This window comes from Delphinus delphis, chromosome 15, assembly GCF_949987515.2.
Source record: "Delphinus delphis chromosome 15, mDelDel1.2, whole genome shotgun sequence".
Lineage (NCBI taxonomy): Eukaryota > Metazoa > Chordata > Mammalia > Artiodactyla > Delphinidae > Delphinus > Delphinus delphis.
In genome coordinates, this window is record NC_082697.1 from 13,341,428 (window position 1) to 13,360,382 (window position 18,955).

The 18,955-nt window shown below is 43.4% G+C and overlaps 1 protein-coding gene across 5 annotated transcripts in view; it reads right to left on the bottom strand.

Annotated features, from left to right (window-relative positions):
• Positions 1–4,602, bottom strand: part of NCOA3 (nuclear receptor coactivator 3) — a 121,194-nt gene extending 116,592 nt beyond the window's left edge. For all 5 annotated transcript variants that reach the window (XM_060030674.1, XM_060030673.1, XM_060030669.1 and 2 more), the window contains exon 1: positions 4,489–4,602. The gene's annotated coding sequence lies outside the window, so the exon portion shown is untranslated. The remainder of the gene's footprint in view (positions 1–4,488) is intronic.
• Positions 4,603–18,955: the final 14,353 nt, after the last annotated feature.

The following is an 18,955-nucleotide window of genomic DNA, read 5'->3' on the forward strand; positions in this document are numbered from 1 at the left end:
TCTGCCCAGCTCACAGTGGGTTCCTTTTTAAAGGCAAAAGCATTAAAAATGAAGGTGAAACACACTGGCTCATGAGTAACAACTTGTCAAACTGTTACAATAAACAGTTTGCCATAAGAAACAAATAAAAAATTTTCCCACATCTCTAACAAAAACAAAAAGACCAATTTATTTCAAACAATATTCAATAAAGCTCAATCCCAGTACAACAAAATAATTTAGCTAGTCCCCTGGAGTTTGTTATAATGGGATTTAACCTGTACACTCAACGTTCAATTAACCATGAGGCTTATCCTAATTGAGGATTATGCTGACTTCTGCAGTCCTTTCCCATCTATCCAGCTACCACTCCTACTCAGCTGCCATAGCTACCAAAAGCAAAGCCGCAGGGAGCAGTAGATTATCCATTACTATGTGATACCCAGGCCAATATTCTCCCATCATGTGGATGATGAAGAGGTTAAATTTAGTAATCTAGTCAGCCTACTTTCCAAAAAGTGAAGTTTCATAACCCTCGCTTGCAGTCTCTAACTAAAGAGATTAAAATTTTCTGAAGAATTCCTTCATAGGTGAACAGTAAAATCACACTCTTTCCTAGAACATATCAATAAAAAATATTAACAGAAAAGAAAAAAATAGGACACTGATGTTCCTAATGAAAAATAGGAAAAGGGACAAACAGGAAACACTAGTCCATTTGCTCTTAGACCATTCTTTGAAATAGGTAAAAGCCTCTGTGCCAGTTAGGTCAGACTTCTTTCCTTTTCCTCTAGGCCACAAAGTTTACTACACAGGTAGTTAAATAAACCTTTATTACTGTCCCTCTGTAAATTGACCTAGACCGAAGAACCTACCAAACTGAGTTAATACTGACGAAATTGGGAACTGGCAGTATGTAGTCTAAGATTATCCGGTTTGTGGATAAATCAGCCTTCTAGACACTGCAGGTCTTCCTTTCAACTCCTGCTGTGTATCTTCTGGCAATTTTCCTGTTCATTTAACAACTTTCCACCAGAAGATTGGAAAGGGAAAGGCGATTAAATTCAAGTCAATTCCATCATTTGTTAGGGAGCTGAAAATAAGGTTAGGCTCTAGATAAATTATATCCTTAACCCAAAATAATCTTCTCCCAGAAACCCTGTCAGAAAACCAATGGGCCAAATGAATTTACCTAGCTATCATTAACAAAGTGAAGGAATAAACCTCAGTACAATCGAACCCCTCCCCCACCTGAACTGTAAAAGGTTCATTTTGTAATCCCCTCCCCCACCCCAAAAAGCACTCATAAAGGAAAAGAAAATGCCTACATTTTACTGCAGCACTCAACCTCAATGCTATCCCTGAGAATCTAAACTACCATACACTCACCTATTTCCTTAAAGTGTTGAACTGTGAGGAAAAAGAAAAGTTAACATACATTTCCAATACTAATTTCCTGCTCCCAGAGCTTTAACCACTCAATAATGCAAAAAAGGAATATTCTACACCACAGAGTAAATTCAAACCAAACTGGGACAGGTACTCCCTAGTTTAACCTTTGAGAAACTCCAGTTCCTCTTCAATCATGATCAACAACTCTTGTTTTTCTAGGCCTAGGTAGCATTTAAAGAGTAACAATTGTGTTAAAGTGTGGTCACTTGGCTGTGTAGACAGCCACTGGAGGCTATATTCATTCTAAACTTGCAACAAATTAAAAGTTTGCAAAAGTAGTCCACATCCTCTGGCCAAGGCTTGAAATTATACAGTCTAAAAAAATTGTAGAAAGAAACCCTAAAGCCGTTTATTTTAACACCAATTAGGGATAGGACAATAGGAGTTTGGGTTTTTTATCTTACCCTATTGTCCAAGCTAAAATATAAGTCATTCTTTTAGAAGACTTCTCAAAAACCTACTAGTCTTCAAGTTAAAAGGAACTATTCTATATAGAATTATACTACTAATGCTCAAAGGACTGAATTTAAAAGAAAAATAAACCTCTTTATCTTTAATATGTCCCTGACATAGTAAGAAAGTTTACTTCAAATGACCAATCAAGAAGGCATTGGTAAGTAATCATTTCAGCAACTATTTTTTATTTACGTGACTCCTAGAAAAAGGGTCCAGGGTCCAACAGAACGTTCACTCTTTATTGAATGAATTCTAATTTATTTGCTTGGGGGTGGGGGATGGCGATGTATAGAAATAATTTCTATATGGGGAAAACATAGCATACTCACTTTCAAAATATATTTAATATAATCCCTAATCTCCTAATCTTTAATATCATTGAATTTTTTTAATGAAGTTAGTGTTGATAAATTTAAAACCAGCATTCTAAAACATTTTTTTTTAATCCTGTTAATTATACTACGGTTGTTATGCATTTTCAAAGCCTCTGTAGTGAAGGAATATTTTATGGTAGAAACATTTCCTGTAACTGCTCTAGAAACATTACAGCTTCCCACTTAGTCCACAATCCTCATGTCCGATATGTACTTGTATATACCAGAAGCTATGCCTTTTAATGCTGATTAGACAGTTAAGTCATTTCTATCGATACATAAAATTCCCCTATAATTTAGGATCTCAGGCAATCTAGATTACTACTCATTTAAATGCAGAACCTGAAGCAACCTCCAGTAACAGAAGCTATAGTGTTCAATATCATTTTACATGTTACAGAGGCTTCATCTTACATACAAACAATGAACCCTGGCAGGGTTCTTCACCCTAAAGCCCCACAGATTGTTATTTCCTTAAGGGTGCTAATAGATCAGGCAACATAAGCAGTAAGTTTGGAAGAGCTTTTCTAATAGCCATCGACAATTGTTGAAGACAGTAAAGAGAAAGCAGTATTCCCACCCCATCTTCCCTTTCTTTGGTTCATTCTTTTTCCCTGCTTTTGGTATCCAACAGGGGTGTGTTTCGAATGAAAATTCTTTAATTATTCCAAAAACCAAGAATACTCTCTAGAAACCAGTAACAGTCGTTGCTTCCTGGGAATGGGAACTGGAGGGTTTAGAGTAGGACAGAGGTTCGTTTTTCTTTTTGTACCCTCCCAGTTGTCCCTAGACCAGTTATATTGGGTATAACCTATCCTAAACTAACAAGCAATAACTGAATTTGTTTTCAAGAACACAAACTTACAGATTTCCATTTCACATTTTGGTTTATGCGTCAATCACAAGACTTACGATTTTTTTTTTTCCTCCCATCCTCTAAATAACCTGCTGCAACAAATAAGTGATGCGTTCCTGCAGCCAGGGACCAGTTAGGTGGATCCGAGACCAGGCGTCTGAATCAAGGAGATGAAGCAATCTCACTCAATACTACCAGCACTCTCACTCATCTCATTCAACTCCATTTCAAACCGCTGCAGCAAGACACAGCTGGTACTTGCCTTCCTGTTTCTTTACGGTACGGGCTTAATAACAAAAACAGGTTGGCTTTGAAGCGCTGCTGCTCAAAAAGTGCAAGAAGGAAGTCTTCACATTCGGGAAGGAGAGAGAAAAAAAAAAAAGTTCCGACTTCTAGAGAATTTCAGACCTTTCGTGTCTTTCCATTTGAGAAGCCCCAACTCCTACTGCTAGTGAGATTTCGAGACGATGCTCTCTGCCTCTCACAGCTGCTCTTTTGGTTAACTTTTCCACCCTGAGTGCCCTCAAACTGCCTAGGAAGCAACTAAGCCCTCCAACTACTCGTGGGTTGTTTTTCTAAAGCATGTTTAAGACAAACTACTTAAACCATCACAAATTGAATCAATGTACGTAAGAAGATTAGAGATGGAGACAAGAAAAAAAGAGTAATAATAAAGACAGCCCAATCCCAAATTTAATTCACTAACTTCCACTTGCCATTTCCCAGCCTTCACACCCGAGGTAACAAAATGCCTTTTTACTGAGAAAAACTGCTGAGAACCTACCCGTGCCCAAAATGGAAATCCCGCAGATAATTCGTGTTAAAATATTTAAAATGCCCAAGTGCAGGAGGAAACACGGCAACAAAATCCAACCCGATTCTCAATACGACTTGGAGGCTGGGCTGGGGGTGAGCGGGGGGTCTGTGCGGCTCCCCCCCCCCCGATTCTTCTGAATAACTACGAGACGCCGAGGCAGCGGGAGGAGGGGTCGCGGGGAGCTTTCAAAAGCACCCCGAGGGCTGCGGGAGGCTAAAACTTTAGGGACAGGCGGGAAAAATGGACCCCCGCGGTCCCCCCCAAAACTCCTCGGGGTGACCCCTCCACGCGGGGACCCCCCTCGCACTCCCAAGCCAGCTGCCGCCTAACCTCGACACCCCTCCTCCGGCCGCGGGCCGCCCCCAGGCTGCGGGGAAGCGGCGCGGCCCCGACACGCCGAAACTATCTCCGCGCGCCCCCCGCACAGCGCGTCCCGCAGCGCCTCGGCGGAGCCGGAGCCGCCGGCTCGCCGCAGCCCGGGAGACTCGCCCTCTTCCCTCCGCCTCGCACTCCACCCCCTTGCCCGCCGCCGCTCTTCCTTTATCTCCACTCACCGCCCGCCGCCATTTTCCTCGCAGCTCGGCTTTAAATCGGAAACTCGCCGCTCAGCACTCAGCCAGCAGCCGCTGCAGCCGCCGCCGCCGCCGCCGCCACCACAAACTCAGCAGCCGCAGCCGCCGCCGTTACTGTGGAGGGGCTGAGGCAGTAGCCGCGGGAGCCGAGGCGCGGGGGCCGCCGGGATATGTAGTCTCGCGGCCACGCCCAGCACTACCGGTCCCAGGGGGCCTTGCGCGGCCGGGGCGGTGGGTGGTCCCGCCCGGTCAGGCTTCCGTGGCGCGAGGGCGTGGCCGAGTGGAGCCTGGGGCCGCTTTCGCTCACTTACCACCTGGGACCCGCGGCGGGATCCGGGGAACTGGAGTGCAACCCTAGCCTTGTCCTTAATTTTTTCATACTTGTTTTTGTCCAGTAATATCTAACACTTATGGAGCGTTTATTGTGTGCCAAGCACTGATCCTCAAAACAAGCATCCCTTAGGGACCACTGTTAGACTCAGTGTTCAAATGAGCAAACTGAGGCACAAGGTCAGAAGCCACGGGGCTGTTCATTAGATGCTAAAGTCACTGGGTGAAAGGTTGTTGGGCAATAGTATATTCACTATTTATTCAGTCCCAAAGTATAATATCAACCCACGGAGTACACAACACCTACAAAGGGGAACAGCTGGCTTTGCACTGGGGCGATCTGGCAGACAACACCCTAACCAAGCGATCAAATCACCAGTCACTATCACTTACATCACCAATAATGGATCAAACTGAAATTATGCGTCTTCTGATATGATGCAGTGGGGAAAATGTAACGCCCCCTCCGTAGTATTGTTGCCAAAAAACAAAAAAAGCTAACCTGAACATAACTATGAAAAAAACAATTAGGCATATCCAGAATGGTGAGGCATGCTACAAAATGCCTAGCCTGGACTTGTAAAAATATCCAAGCGTGAAAGGTGAGAACCAAATGCAGGGCTTCCCTGGTGGCGCAGTGGTTAGGAATCCACCTGCCAATGCAAGGGACATGTGTTCTAGCCTTGGCCCTGGGAAGATCCCACATGAGGCGGAGCAGCTAAGCTCGTGCACCACAACTACTGAGCCTGCGCTCTAGAGCTTGCCTGCCACAACTACTGAGCCCGCATGCCACAACTACTGAAGCCCACACGCCTAGAGCCGTTGCTACACAACAAGAGAAGCCACTGCAGTGAGAAGCCCGCACACCACAACGAAGAGAGAGAAGGCCCACGCACGTCAACAAAGACCCAAGGCAGCCAAAAATAATAATTAATTAATTCTTTTAAAAATGCAATAGGTGGGCCTTGGCTGAATCCAGGTTTTGTTTGTTTATTATAAAAAGGATTTGGGGGGAAATTTTGATATGGACTGTATACTAGATAATAATATTTAATCAGTATTAAATGTCTTGAGCATGACTAGAATAAAATAAATAACCACTTGCTAGCTCCACCACCGCCATTTCCCACCTGGACTACTGCAGTAGCCTCCTCACTGTTCTCCCTGCTTGCATTCCACTCTTTCCCCTGGAGTCTATTCTCAACATAGCAGCCAGAGGGATCCTGGTAAAAACCAAGTCACTTTATGTCTGTCTTCCAAACTCTTTGCAGTTACCTGAAGAGCCCCATACAACCTGTCTCTGCCCTCCCCTCCCCCTTCTAAGCTCATCACCTGCTTCTCATCCACTCATTACTGTATTCCAGGAACACCGGACTCCTTGGGGTCCCTCCAACATACCTAGCACACTCTGGCCTTAAAGATCTTGCATTTGCTATTTCTTCTGCCTAGCTCACTTTTTTCCAGAAAATCCAAATCACTCACCTCCCCCATGGTCATTGTCCAAATGTCACTGCTTCAGTGAGGCCTTCCCTAATTTCTCTATTTTAAATTCCCACCTACTTCAATCCCAGCTTCCCCTACCCCTCCTCCTTGCTTCATTTCTCTCTGTAGCACTTTCTATCATTGGAAACACCAGGTAATTTTGTTTATGGTGCTAATTATCTCTTTTCCTCACTAGAATGAAAGCTCCGTGAAGGTAGGGCTTTCGTGTCTTCTGTTCTCTGATATATTCTTAACACCCACAACAGAGCTTAGCAATAGTATGGATGCAGTCAATATTTGCTCATCAAACAACAGATACCAAGTACCATGTTATATGTTGAGAACCCAGAGATGAAATACTAAGACCCTGGGTGACCTTTCACCTGCACAACTGCAGCTGTCCCCCAGCTGCTCTCCTTGCTTCTCTCATTAGTCATCCTATAAGCCACTCCCCAACTCAGCAGCCAGAGGGATCTTTCAAAAACCATACATTAAATTAGGCCACTTCCAACCTGAACATGTTCCAATGGTGAAACTGCACAACACAGAATGGGACTTGAACCTAGCCAGAACCCACTCTTTTTTTTTTTCTGGACTTTTGTTGGAAGATTTTTAATTACAGCTTCAATTTCATTACTTGTGATAGGTCTGTTTATATTTTCTATTTCTTCCTGGTTCAGTCTTAGAAGGTTGTGCTTTTCTAGGAATTTGTCCATTTCTTCGTGGTTGTCCATTTTATCGGCATATAGTTGTTTGTAGTAGTCTCATAATCCTTTGTATTTCTTCCGTGTCAGTTGTTACTTCTCCTTTTTCATTTCTAATATTATTGATTTGCATCCTCTCCCTTTTTTTCTTGATGAGTCTGGCTAAGGGTTTATCAATTTTGTTTCTCAAAGAACCAGCTTTTAGTTTTACTGATCTTTGCTATTGTTTCCTTCATTTCTATTTCATTCATTTCTGCTCCAATCTTTATGATTTCTTTCCTTCTACTGACTTTGGGCTTTCTTTGTTCTTTCTCTAGTTGCTCTAGGTGTAGGGTTAGATTGTTTATTTGAGATGTTTCTTGAGAACCCACTGTCTTTTAAGTGAGATCACACACCTGGTCTCAGGACTTAATGAAGCTCAGGTTCTTTATGTCTCATCACAGAAAGAATTTAGTGAAAGACAAAGTGATAGGTAAGAAGTGGATTTATAGAGAGAAACACACTCCACAGACAGAGTGTGGGCCATCACATAAGGTGAGAGCCCCAAAATATGGGATGGTTAGTTGTTATGGGCTGGGTAATTTCATAGGCTGATGAGTGGGGGGATTATTCCACCTCTTTTGGAGAAGGGGCAGAGTTTTCAAGGAATTGGGCCACCGCCCACTTTTTGGCCTTTTATGGTTAGCCTAGGAACTGTCATGGCGCTGGTGGTTGTGTCGTTTAACATGCCAATGTATTACAATGAGCATATAATGAGGCTCAAGGTCTACTGGAAGTCAAATTTTCCACTGTCTTGGACTTAGTTGGTTCTAACCAGTTTTTGTCGTGTCCTCAATGGCTATGTCATTCTTTTAGAGGTTGTGCCCTGCCCCCTTCCCTCCTGTTTCAATGGCATCCCATGGCATTTGGGATAAAACCCAGACCCTAACTGATTTGGTCTCTGCTTCCCTCTCTGATCTCATGTAATCTATGTCTTCTTTTTTTTTTTTTTTTTGATTTTGCTTTTGTTTTGCATTTTTTTAACATCCTTATTGGAGTATAATTGCTGTACAATGGTGTGTTAGTTTCTGTTTTATAACAAAGTGAATCAGCTATACATATACATATATCCCCATATCTCTTCCCTCTTGCATCTCCCTCCCTATCCCACCCCTCTAGGTGGTCACAAAGCACTGAGCTGATCTCTCTGTGCTATGAGGCTGCTTCCCACTAGCTATAATCTATCTCTTCATATTTCTTACCCCATGCCAGACACTAACATTCTTGATGTTTCCTGAACATACCAAGCATGCCTCAGGGCCTTTCACTTGCTGTTCCCTTTGCCGTCTGGAATTTTCTTTCTTCCTGTCTTGCTCCCCATTGTCACTCAGATCTCTGCTAAAATGTCTCCTCCTCAGGTAGAACTTCTAAAGCAACACACACACACACACACACACACACACACACACACACCCCAGAGTCACATAACCTTGCCTTAATTTCTTCATTATGATTAACACTATCTGAATTTTTTTTAAGGAAATCTTTTTTTTTTAAATACATTTATTTATTTATTTATTTACTTTTGGCTGCGTTGGGTCTTCGTTGCTGCACGCGGGCTTTCTCTAGTTGCCGTGATCAGGGGCTACTCTTCGTTGCGGTCCGCAGGCTTCTCATTGCGGTGGCTTCTCTTGTGCATCACGGGCTCTAGGCGCGCAGGCTCAGTAGTTGTGGTGCACGGGCTTAGTTGCTCTGTGGCATATGGGATCTTCCTGGACCAGGGCTTGAACCCGTGTCCCCTGCATTGGCAGGCACTCTTAACCACTGTGCCACTAGGGAAGTCCCAACAGTATTTCAATTTTTTTTTAATTATCCATCTCCCTCTCTAGACTGTAAGCTCCAAGAGGGTAGGAAATTTGTCTGTTTAGTTCACTGCAATGACTCCCTTACTTAGATTAGCATCTGACGTATAGCAGGCAATTAGTAAGTGTTTGTGGGGAAAAAAAGAACGAAAGAAGAAAGGAGGGAGGAGGAAAACGATGGGAAAAAGAAAGGAAATCAACCATTTATTCTATCAATACTAATTAATATATATGTTCACAGAAAGTATAAATGACATTAACAATAAAAAAAATAAGCACAAGTTGTTTGAGAACCCAAAGACGGACCTCTAACTCAAGGGGTGTTGGAGAAGGCTTCCAGGAGGAAGTGACTTCAGTGCTGACTTTGGCAAGGTTTGGATGGAACCTGTACGTGATCCCACACTGACACCTGGGAAACACTACTATAGACTTAAAATCTAAGGCGAATGAGTGACACGCTCTAGTAAAAAGTCTGTGAAGATGGCTGCCATCATTCCTTCCTCCTTGTTTGCACAAGCCACTCCTCCATCAAGAGGTAAGTCTTATTTCCTCTTCCTTGAGTGGGATTTGCCCCATGACTGACCACTGGAAATGGTGGATGTAACATGGTAGGACTTTCAAGCCCGTGCCTTAAGATGATTGGCAGCTTTCATTTCCTTCCTCTTGGAACCCAGCCGCCATGCTGTGGGAAGCCAAGCCACATGTAGAGGCCACACGGAGGAAAACTAAGGCACTCCAGCCCACAGCCCCAGCTAAGGTCCCAGGCAAAAGCCAGTAGGAGCTGCTAGCCACGTGAGTCGGCCTTCTTGCACATTCCAGTCCCTACAGCCCCTATCAGTAAGATCTGGAAAAGAAAAACCACCCACTGAGCCCAATCGACCTACAATATCATGAGAGGTAGAACAACCATGAAATGGTTGTTCTTTAAGCCACTGAAGTGTGCCATGTTTTATCACGCAACATCGATAAGTCAAACAGTCTACACGTGTGGACTTCTGTTGAATTGTCTTTGAGAACTTTCAATAAGCAGGAAGAGTAGTCTCAGATTTTGAAATTACCCCCAATAAAATTGTTTGGCCTAGGAGACACAGAAGCATAAACTCAGTGCAAATGGGCTTAGAAGCTCATGTCGCTAAAGCCCTCCAAAAATTAAGAGATTCTCCCTACCACATTTCTGACTGCACAAAACCTCTGCTTCCATGTTCCCAGGAGGGGTGCTCACTTCCTCGAGGGCAGCAACGCCAGTCAGGTCTCCTGGGTTGCCAGCAACAACGATAGACTCTGGAATGTAGTAAAACGACACAGAGGAACTCACAGAATCAAAGGGACAACCGAAGGCCCAGGGCCAGAAATGTCAAAAACTAGGGGAAACGAAGATCCTGAACATCTTATCTGGGACCAGCAAGTAAATCTAGAGATGAATCATTTTATCCCATCTTCTCGTCACCTTGTTCTGAGATTCAAATTCAAAAGACGAATTTGTTCAATTGGCCTAGCTTGGGTCACATGTCGTATGTGCAAGTAACACATTACCAGACTGATAATAATGCTAAGTAGCCTGCCTACAACTTACTCTCAAATGATTCACATGGGAAAAAAAAAAATACACACACACACACAGACATGCACGCATGCACACACAAAGTGCATGTAAGCAAACGCAACACAATTTTATCAATTAGTAAATCTAGTTTCAGGGGTACCTAGGTGTTTATTCATTATTCTTGCAAGTTTTCTGTAGACTTGAAATTTTCCAAAATAAAAATTAAAAGTTTGGGCAGAGGGGGAGGGGGTACTTATAGCAGCAAAAAGACTGTACTAGCCAGCACTCATAGAAACCCTATACTTACCGGGCACTATTCCAAGTCCTTTACATATATTAGTTCATTTAACCTTCACAGTAACCCTAACAATGGGCTTTTATTATCTCCATTTTACAGATGAGTAAAGGGGGGAATTGAACAAGGAATTAATTTGCCCAAGAGTATGAGCACTCATTGCTAGAGTGAGGATATAAACCAGAGCTCACAAGCTCATGTTCTTAACTATTATGCTTTACTGCCTCTCCAGAGACACAAAAACAATAAAGACATTTAACTGTCATACAAACTTGTCTAAAGGTAGAGTTTCAGAGTGTGTTCATCAAGGAACAGGATATTACAACTCTTCTGCTCCACCATCTTCAGAATATTTGCTTTCTGCCCTTAGTTCACAGCCTCATGGACACAAGATGGCTGCCACAGCTGAAACATCACATCAACTCACCATCAAGTCCAAATGCAGGAAGCAGAAGAGTGAATAGATGTCAAGAGAGACGTTACATCTCTCAATTTATTTTCCTATATAAAACTCTTACCCAAAATTACTCCCTTCCCTCTCAGTGTCCCCCACCCCCCAAACAAATATCCCCTTCCACCTCATTACAGTGGAGGTATAGGCCACAGGGTCACCCTCGCTGCAAGGGAATCTGGGAACCTAAGCATTTACTACTTCAGTGACAGGCTTTAAATAATTGGATGAGTGAATGCTTCTCAGTTGTCTGGTCCAGCCAGCAGAGGCTCTGCTTCTGTCCCTGCCTTTCTCACAGTCCCCTATATTCTTCCCTCTTTCATTTTATGACCATATAGCCTAGTGGATAAGAGTGTGGGCTTTAGCAGTCACTGCCTGAATTGCTTAGCTGGTTCTGCTACTTATAAACCTGTATGCTGATGACCAGTTACTTGGACTTTCTGTGCCTCCACTTCCTAAAATGGGAACCACAATGATAATAATAATACCTATTTCATAGGACTATTATGAGGATTTAAATAAAACAATACGGTAAAAGCCCAAAGAACAGTGTCAAACACAAAGTACACCCCCAATAAAATTTTTTTAAATGTATTTTATTATTATTATGGAGTTTTTTGGCTGCGTTGGGTCTTTGTTGCGGCGTGCGGGCTTTCTCTAGTTGCGGCGAGTGGGGGCTACTCTTCGTTGCAATGCGCGGGCTTCTCATTGCGGTGGCTTCTCTTGTTGCGGAGCATGGGCTCTAGGTATGCGGGCTTCAGTAGTTGTGGCTCACGGGCTCTAGAGCGCAGGCTCAGTAGTTGTGGCGCACGGGCCCAGCTGCTCCGCGGCATGTGGGATCTTCCCGGACCAGGGATCAAACCCATGTCCCCTGCACTGACAGGCGGATTCTTAACCACTGCACCACCAGGGAAGTCCCTCAATAAACGTTAATAATGATTATGGATGGCAGTTCCAAAGTTGGGGCTTGCAGGGATTAATATCCAAAGGTTGGGAACAATTTCCTCCTTTTCTCCCCATTTTGCCTCATTATAGTGATTGCAGTCTGAAATTTCCCTGCAAGTGAAAATAGATTGCTCGGGTGGATACCTAAACACTGTACATGCCTAAAACTGTTTCAAAATACTTAATCTGAAAATGAACTGGCACTGGCCCAGGCCCCATGCCCAGACTGTACTCTGAACTACTCCTCTCTCCAGGTAGGACACATAGCTGAAGGTACAGAGAGACAGAAGAGATTTAGAGGCAATGAATGCTTTAGTGTGTTGTTTTGCTTAAAAGGGGGGAAACACCTCTGTGAAGAATCACATTTAAGGCACATTTCTGGTAGTATAGAGCTGTCCAAGCCTTTCAATCCAGAGTAAACTTATTTATGCCTCTTGCTTTAAACCAAGATCAGGGGATGGCAACCTGTGATTTTTGTGCCAGAGGTGGCACAGGAGCCCGTTGAAATTGGCACCAGAGCTGGCTGCAACAGACCTTCCCCTCCCTACAACCTGCAAATGACTTTCTACAGCTAGAAGAATTTTAAGCCCAGCTAACTCTTGGCTTTTTTTCTTTCTGAGATTTCTTTTTTTTTTTTAATATATTTTCTTGGCCATGCCGCACAGCATGTGGGATCTTAGTTCCCCAACCAGGGATGGAACCTGTGCATTTTGCATTGGAAGCACAGAATCTGAACCACTGGACCGCCAGGGAAGTCCCATCTTTCTGAGATTTACTTCTTTTTTTTTTTTCTTTTTAATATTTATTTACTTTGGCTGCACCGGGTCTTAGTTGCCACATGTGGGATCTTCATTGCCCCATGCAGGATCTTCGTTGCAGCATGTGGGATCTTTAGTTGCAGCATGCAGGAACTACTTCCCTGACCAGGGATCAAACTCGGGCGCCCTGCATTGGGAGAGCGGAGTCTTGGCCACTGGACCACCAGGGAAGTCCCTGAGATTTACTTCTTAAATGCATTTGTTCTAGGAAGAAATAATTTGCTACCCTATGCTTAAAAAACATTTTTTAAGTGTTGGCGAGGATGAAAGGATGAGGAGAAACTGGAACGTGTAGACGCTGCTGGTGGGTCTATAAAATGGTGCAGCCGTTTTGGAAAACAGTTTGGCAGTTCTTCAAAATGTGAAATGTAGTGTTGCCACATGACCCAGGAATTCCACTCCTAGGTATATACCCAAGAGGATTTCAAACATATGTCCACACAAAAACTTGTACAGAAATCTTCATAGCAACATTATTCGTAATGGCCAAAAATGGAAACAGCCCAAGTGACCATCAACTGATGAATGGTTCAGCCAAAGTGGTCTCTCCATACAGTGGAATATTATTAGGTAATAAAAAGGAACAAAGGGACTTCCCTGGTGGTCCAGTGGTAAAGAATCCGCCTTCCAGTGCAGGCAACGCAGGTTCGATCCCTGATCAGGGAACTAAGATCCCACATCCCGTGGGGCAACTAAGCCGGCGCGCCACAACTACTGAGCTTGCGCGCCTCAACTAGAGCCCACGTGCCGCCAAGAACAGAGCCCACGCACCCTGGAGCCTGCACGCCGCAACGAAAGATCCCGCATGCCTCAACGAAGATCCCGAGTGCCAGAACTAAGACCCAACGCAGCCAAAAATAAATAAATAAATAATTTTTTTAAAAAATAAAGGAACAAAGTACTGATAACATGGGTGAACCTTGAAAACATCATGCTAAGTGAAAGAAGCCAGCCTCATGCTATATGATTCCATTTAGATGAAATGTTCAAAATAGGCAACTCTACAGAACAGAAAGTAGATTATTGGTTGCTAGGGATCAGAGGATGGGGGGCTGGTGGTCAGTTGCTGGGGGCAGGGTGCTGGGTTTCTTTTTAGGCTGATGAAAATATTCTGAAATTAGAAAGTGGTGATGGTTGTGTGACTCTATGGATATGCTAAAAACACTGACGTGTACACTTTAAAAGGGTGGATTTTATGGTATGTGAATCCTATCTCAATAAAACTATTTTTTTTAAGTACCTATTGTGGTTAATGCAATTGTGAAATTTTCCTATCTTGTTTCCTATCTTGTTCAGAGATACGAAAAAGAAGAAATTTTAAATAATGGTAAAAACTCAAAAGGTATAAAAAGGTAAACAGTGGAAAGTAAGTCTCTCCCACCTGTGTTCCAGGCACACCGCTGTCACCATTTCTTACTTGTCCTTCTAGAGACAGTCTTTGCATACACACAACCTTATTATGTGTGTTGCTTCTTGTACATACAAGAGCCTACTGTCCACCATGTTTCAACACTTGTTGTATCACTTAATAATGTATCATGGAAATTGCCCCACAAGGACCTTTATGGTAAGGTTCATAGAGAGCTGTCTGGCTTTTTTTTTTTTAACAACTGTTATAAGTACGTGGATGTTACTAGTAGACATTCAGGTTGTTTCCTTTCTTTTACTCTTACAGTGAATTTCCTTGTACCTCTCACTTTAAAACAATGTTTTAATAGTTATTAGTAATCACAAAATACAAAGAAGGAAGCAAAGATCTCACTAATAAACTCTTTCTACATGACCTCAATGATGTCAAGCTTAGGAGCTTCTCAGAACCAGCAGAGGAATGGGACCAGAGCGGGGCGTGGGGAGGAGACAAGGAAGTACGTTCTTTAGCATAATGGCAGTTGGTTTTCGCTGTTGTTGTTGTTTTGCTGTTGTTTGTTTGTTTTTGGCCACACAGCATGTGGGATCCTAGTTCCTTGACCAGGGATGGAACCCGGGCCCCCTGCAGTGGAACTGCAGAGTCCTAACCACTGGACCACCAGGGAATTCCCAATGGCTGTGTTTTGGATCAAGGCGGTTCAGCGTCTCAAAATGAAAGAATCACTGAGGCTGGAGCTTTGGGGCTCACCAGTGAAAGGACGTCCTTGAAGATGGCCAAATCAGTTTCTCCAAAAGGCAATACTGGAGTTGGCTTCATGAGAACACATCATGTTTTCCAGATGGTGGGTCAAAACCCATTCTTGGGTTTGGAAATCAATGTCATGGGATTGGCCCATTATTTTTCTTTGTTTTAATAAATTTATTTATTTATTTTGGGCTGCATCGGGTCTTCATTGCTGCGCGCGGGCTTTCTCTAGCTGTGGCAAGCAGGGGCTACTCTATGTTGCGGAGCACAGGCTTTAGGTGCCCGGGCTTCAGTAGTTGTGGCACGCAGGGTCAGTATTTGTGGCACGCAGGGTCAGTAGTTGTGGCGCACGGGCTTAGTTGCTCTGCGGCATGTGGGATCTTCCCAGACCAGGGCTCGAACCTGTGTCCCCTGCATTGGCAGGAGGATTCTTAACCACTGCGCCACCAGGGAAGCCTGAGTTTCTTTTTTTTAATGAAGTTGAGTTTTAAAGTGATGACAGTAAGCTCATTTAAAAGGATTAACCCCTCTTCTAATTATTCAGTAATTACAGAGTAGGAACATCAGAGAAATGGAAGTGTTGGGGCATAAAAACAATATCTATGCCGGGGTGAAGGGATAAGCCAGTTTAAGATTCTAGCTTTAAAAAAATAACCCTCTGCCTATTATTAATCAACTGGATTGCAGAGTCTATTAAAGGTAAATGGCCATACGTACCAATCATGATACCTGCCCCACCCACAGACCCTTCTAAAGGAAGGGCAGAAGTCACTGTCCTTGGTATTACGTGACTGGACACTTCTGCTCACACCACGGCTGACGGGATCATATACGGGCCTCAGCCCCAAAGGCAGCCAACGCATGGGCTGGTGAGTGATTTCTGATGTAGCTGGGTACAAAAATCTTTGGCCAAACAGCAAACAGGTTGACTTGTCAGATTTCCATTGAAGATGACTTTAAATCAGAAACTATAAAGTGAATCAGCTAGTTAAAAAAGGACTCAAAGAAACGATATGAAGAGAAGAAAAGTGAAGGCAGTTCTTTCCCAGCAATATAGCAGATTTAGATAACCTGAAACACCCTACCCCCTACCCCCGACTACAAACACATCTGAAAATTCTGGGTAAAAGATAACAAATATTCTTTCAAATGAATAACTGAGTTCACAAGAAAGTAAGGGAAACCCCCAGAGGCCAAAAAAAAAAAAAAAAAAAATAGAACCAAACCAGTTAAGTGCGAACTGATACTATGACGGCCAGGAGAGAGAAATGTCTCAGAGAGCAAGGGTCTCGGGTTGAAATGAAAATTCGAGGACAGGAAATGAGGGGTTGGGCTCATACAATACTAAATTACAACCCACAGAAACAATCTTTGGAATCAGCACACCAAGAAAAGGTGGTATTAGACCCCGGGAACTTCAGCAGACAGGATGCTAGGATGAAAACCATGGAAGAGATAGAATATCATTATTAAAGACAGAAGAGGGGAGGGAGAAATTGGGAGATTGGGGTTTTTCGTTTGTTTCTTTTTGGCTATGCCAGGTCTTACTTGCGGCAGGCAGGATCTTTAGCTGCAGCGTGTGGGATCTAGTTTCCCGACCAGGGATCGAACCCCGTACCCCTGCATTGGGAACTCAGAGTCTCACCCACTGGACCACCAGGGAAGTCCCTGGAGATTGGGATTGACATATACACACTACCATATATAAAACAGATAACTAATAAGAATGTTCTGTAGAGCACAGGGAACTCTACTCAATACTCTGTAATGACCGACATGGGAAAAGAATCTAAAAAAGAGTGGATATATGTGTATGTATAACTGATTCACTTTGCTGTACAGCAGAAACACAACATTGTAAATGAACTATACTCCAAAAACAAATTTTTTTAATTAAAAGAATTTAAATAAAGACACAGAAGTCACCAAAATATGTGAAAAGAAATATATATATATATACACACACAACACATATGCACATATATACACATATATACATATAAATATATATATAAACATCCAGCCAGTTTGACCAGGAACCAAGCAGAGTAGAGGGTAAGGGAAGCCAGTAGAGGGTAAGGGAAACTAGTAGGTGGCAGGAAGGGAAGGAAGACAACCCCTAGACACACCAAAATAGAGAAAGAAACGGAGTTTGGCTAAGGGCAGGGCTCTAACTTTGCTAGCGGTAAGCAGTGGCCTGCGACCGTGTCGTCAGTGCCGGCAGAGCTCTCTGTAGGACCTAAGTGTCTGTGAGGCCTTCTTCATTCATCCGTCTTTTTGTCAAGTGCTTATCGAGTGCTGTATTTACTTCCTACTGCTGCTCTCACAATTTGCCACAAATGTAGTGGCTTAACACAAATATATTATCTTACATTTTTGGATGTCACGAGTTTGGAATGGGACTTATGGGGTTGAAATCGAAGGGTGCCGTCCTTCTGGAGGCTGTAGGGAAGATGCAGTTTCCTTGCCTTTCCAGCTTCTAGAAGCTGCCCACATTCTTTGCCTCATGGCCTCCTCCTGTCTTCAAAGCCAGCACTCACATCACTCCCACCTCTGCTTCTGTTGTCATATCTCTGATTCTGACCCTCCAGCTTCCCTCTTACAATGACCCTTGTGGTTACATTGGACCCACTCGGATAAGTCCAGATACTCCCTCCATGTCAGAATCCTTGACTTCATTACATCTGCCAAGTCCCTTCAAGCATGTAAGGTGACATACAGCCACTTATTCCAGGACAGAAGATGGAAGGGTGAACAAGACAGGCCTGTTTGCAGGGAGCTCAGGTTCTGGGGGTGGAGAGACCGGGCAGAGGGATGAATAATCCCCAAGTAAACATATAGATAATATAAGGAAGTGATCAATGCCATGAAATAAATAATACAGGTGATCGAACAGAGAGACTAGAGACTGGTGAGGCTACTTTAGGAAGTCAGGTCAGACTCCAGAAAGGAGATGACATTTGAGGTGACCCACAAATGATGACAAGACAGCAGCCCTCCTGCGAGGCCTCTTTATTTGACTGTTGCTGGCTTTCTATAAGGATGAAGCCACAAGTAAGATTCCTACCAATATCCTTACCACAAACCCACCCTTTCCCAAAGTCCACTGAGTGAGCTTTCATACCTTGCAACCAAAAGCTCCGAAGTAACATAAGACACAAAATATTATGAGGTACAACTTAAAGAGTGCAGCTGCTTTGGAAAACAACCTAGCCCCTAAAAAGGTTAAACTCAGAGTTACCACGTGACTCCACAATCCACTTCTAGATATCTACCCAAGAGAACTGAAAACATGTGTCCACACAAGATCTTGGCCATGAATATTCATAGCGGCACTCTTCGTAGGAGCACAAAAGTAGAAACAACCCAAATGTCCAACAACCAATGAATGTATCAATAAAATGTGGTATATCCATCAATGGAATATTATCCAGTCATAAAAAGGAATAAAGTACTTGGGCTTCCCTGGTGGCGCAGTGGTTAAGAACCTGCCTGCCAATGATGCAGGGGACACAGGTTCAAGCCCTGGCCGCGAAGATCCTACATGCCACAGAGCAACTAAGCCTGTGCGCCACAACTACTGAGCCTGCACTCTAGAGCCCACGAGTCACAACTACTGAGCCTGTGTGCCACAACTATTGAAGCCCGCGCACCTAGAGCTTGTGCTCCACAACTAGAGAAGCCACCGCAACGAGAAGCCTGTGCACCACAACGAAGAGTAGCCCCTGCTCGCCGCAACTAGAGAAAGCCCACACACAGCAACGAAGACCTAACGCAACCAAAAATAAAAAATAATAAATACATTAATTTTTAAAAAATCATTTAAAAAAAGGAATAAAGTACTGATACATGGTGAGCCTTGAAACATTATGCTAAGTGAAAGAAGCCAGTCACAAAAGGCCACATGTCGTGATTCCATTTATGAAA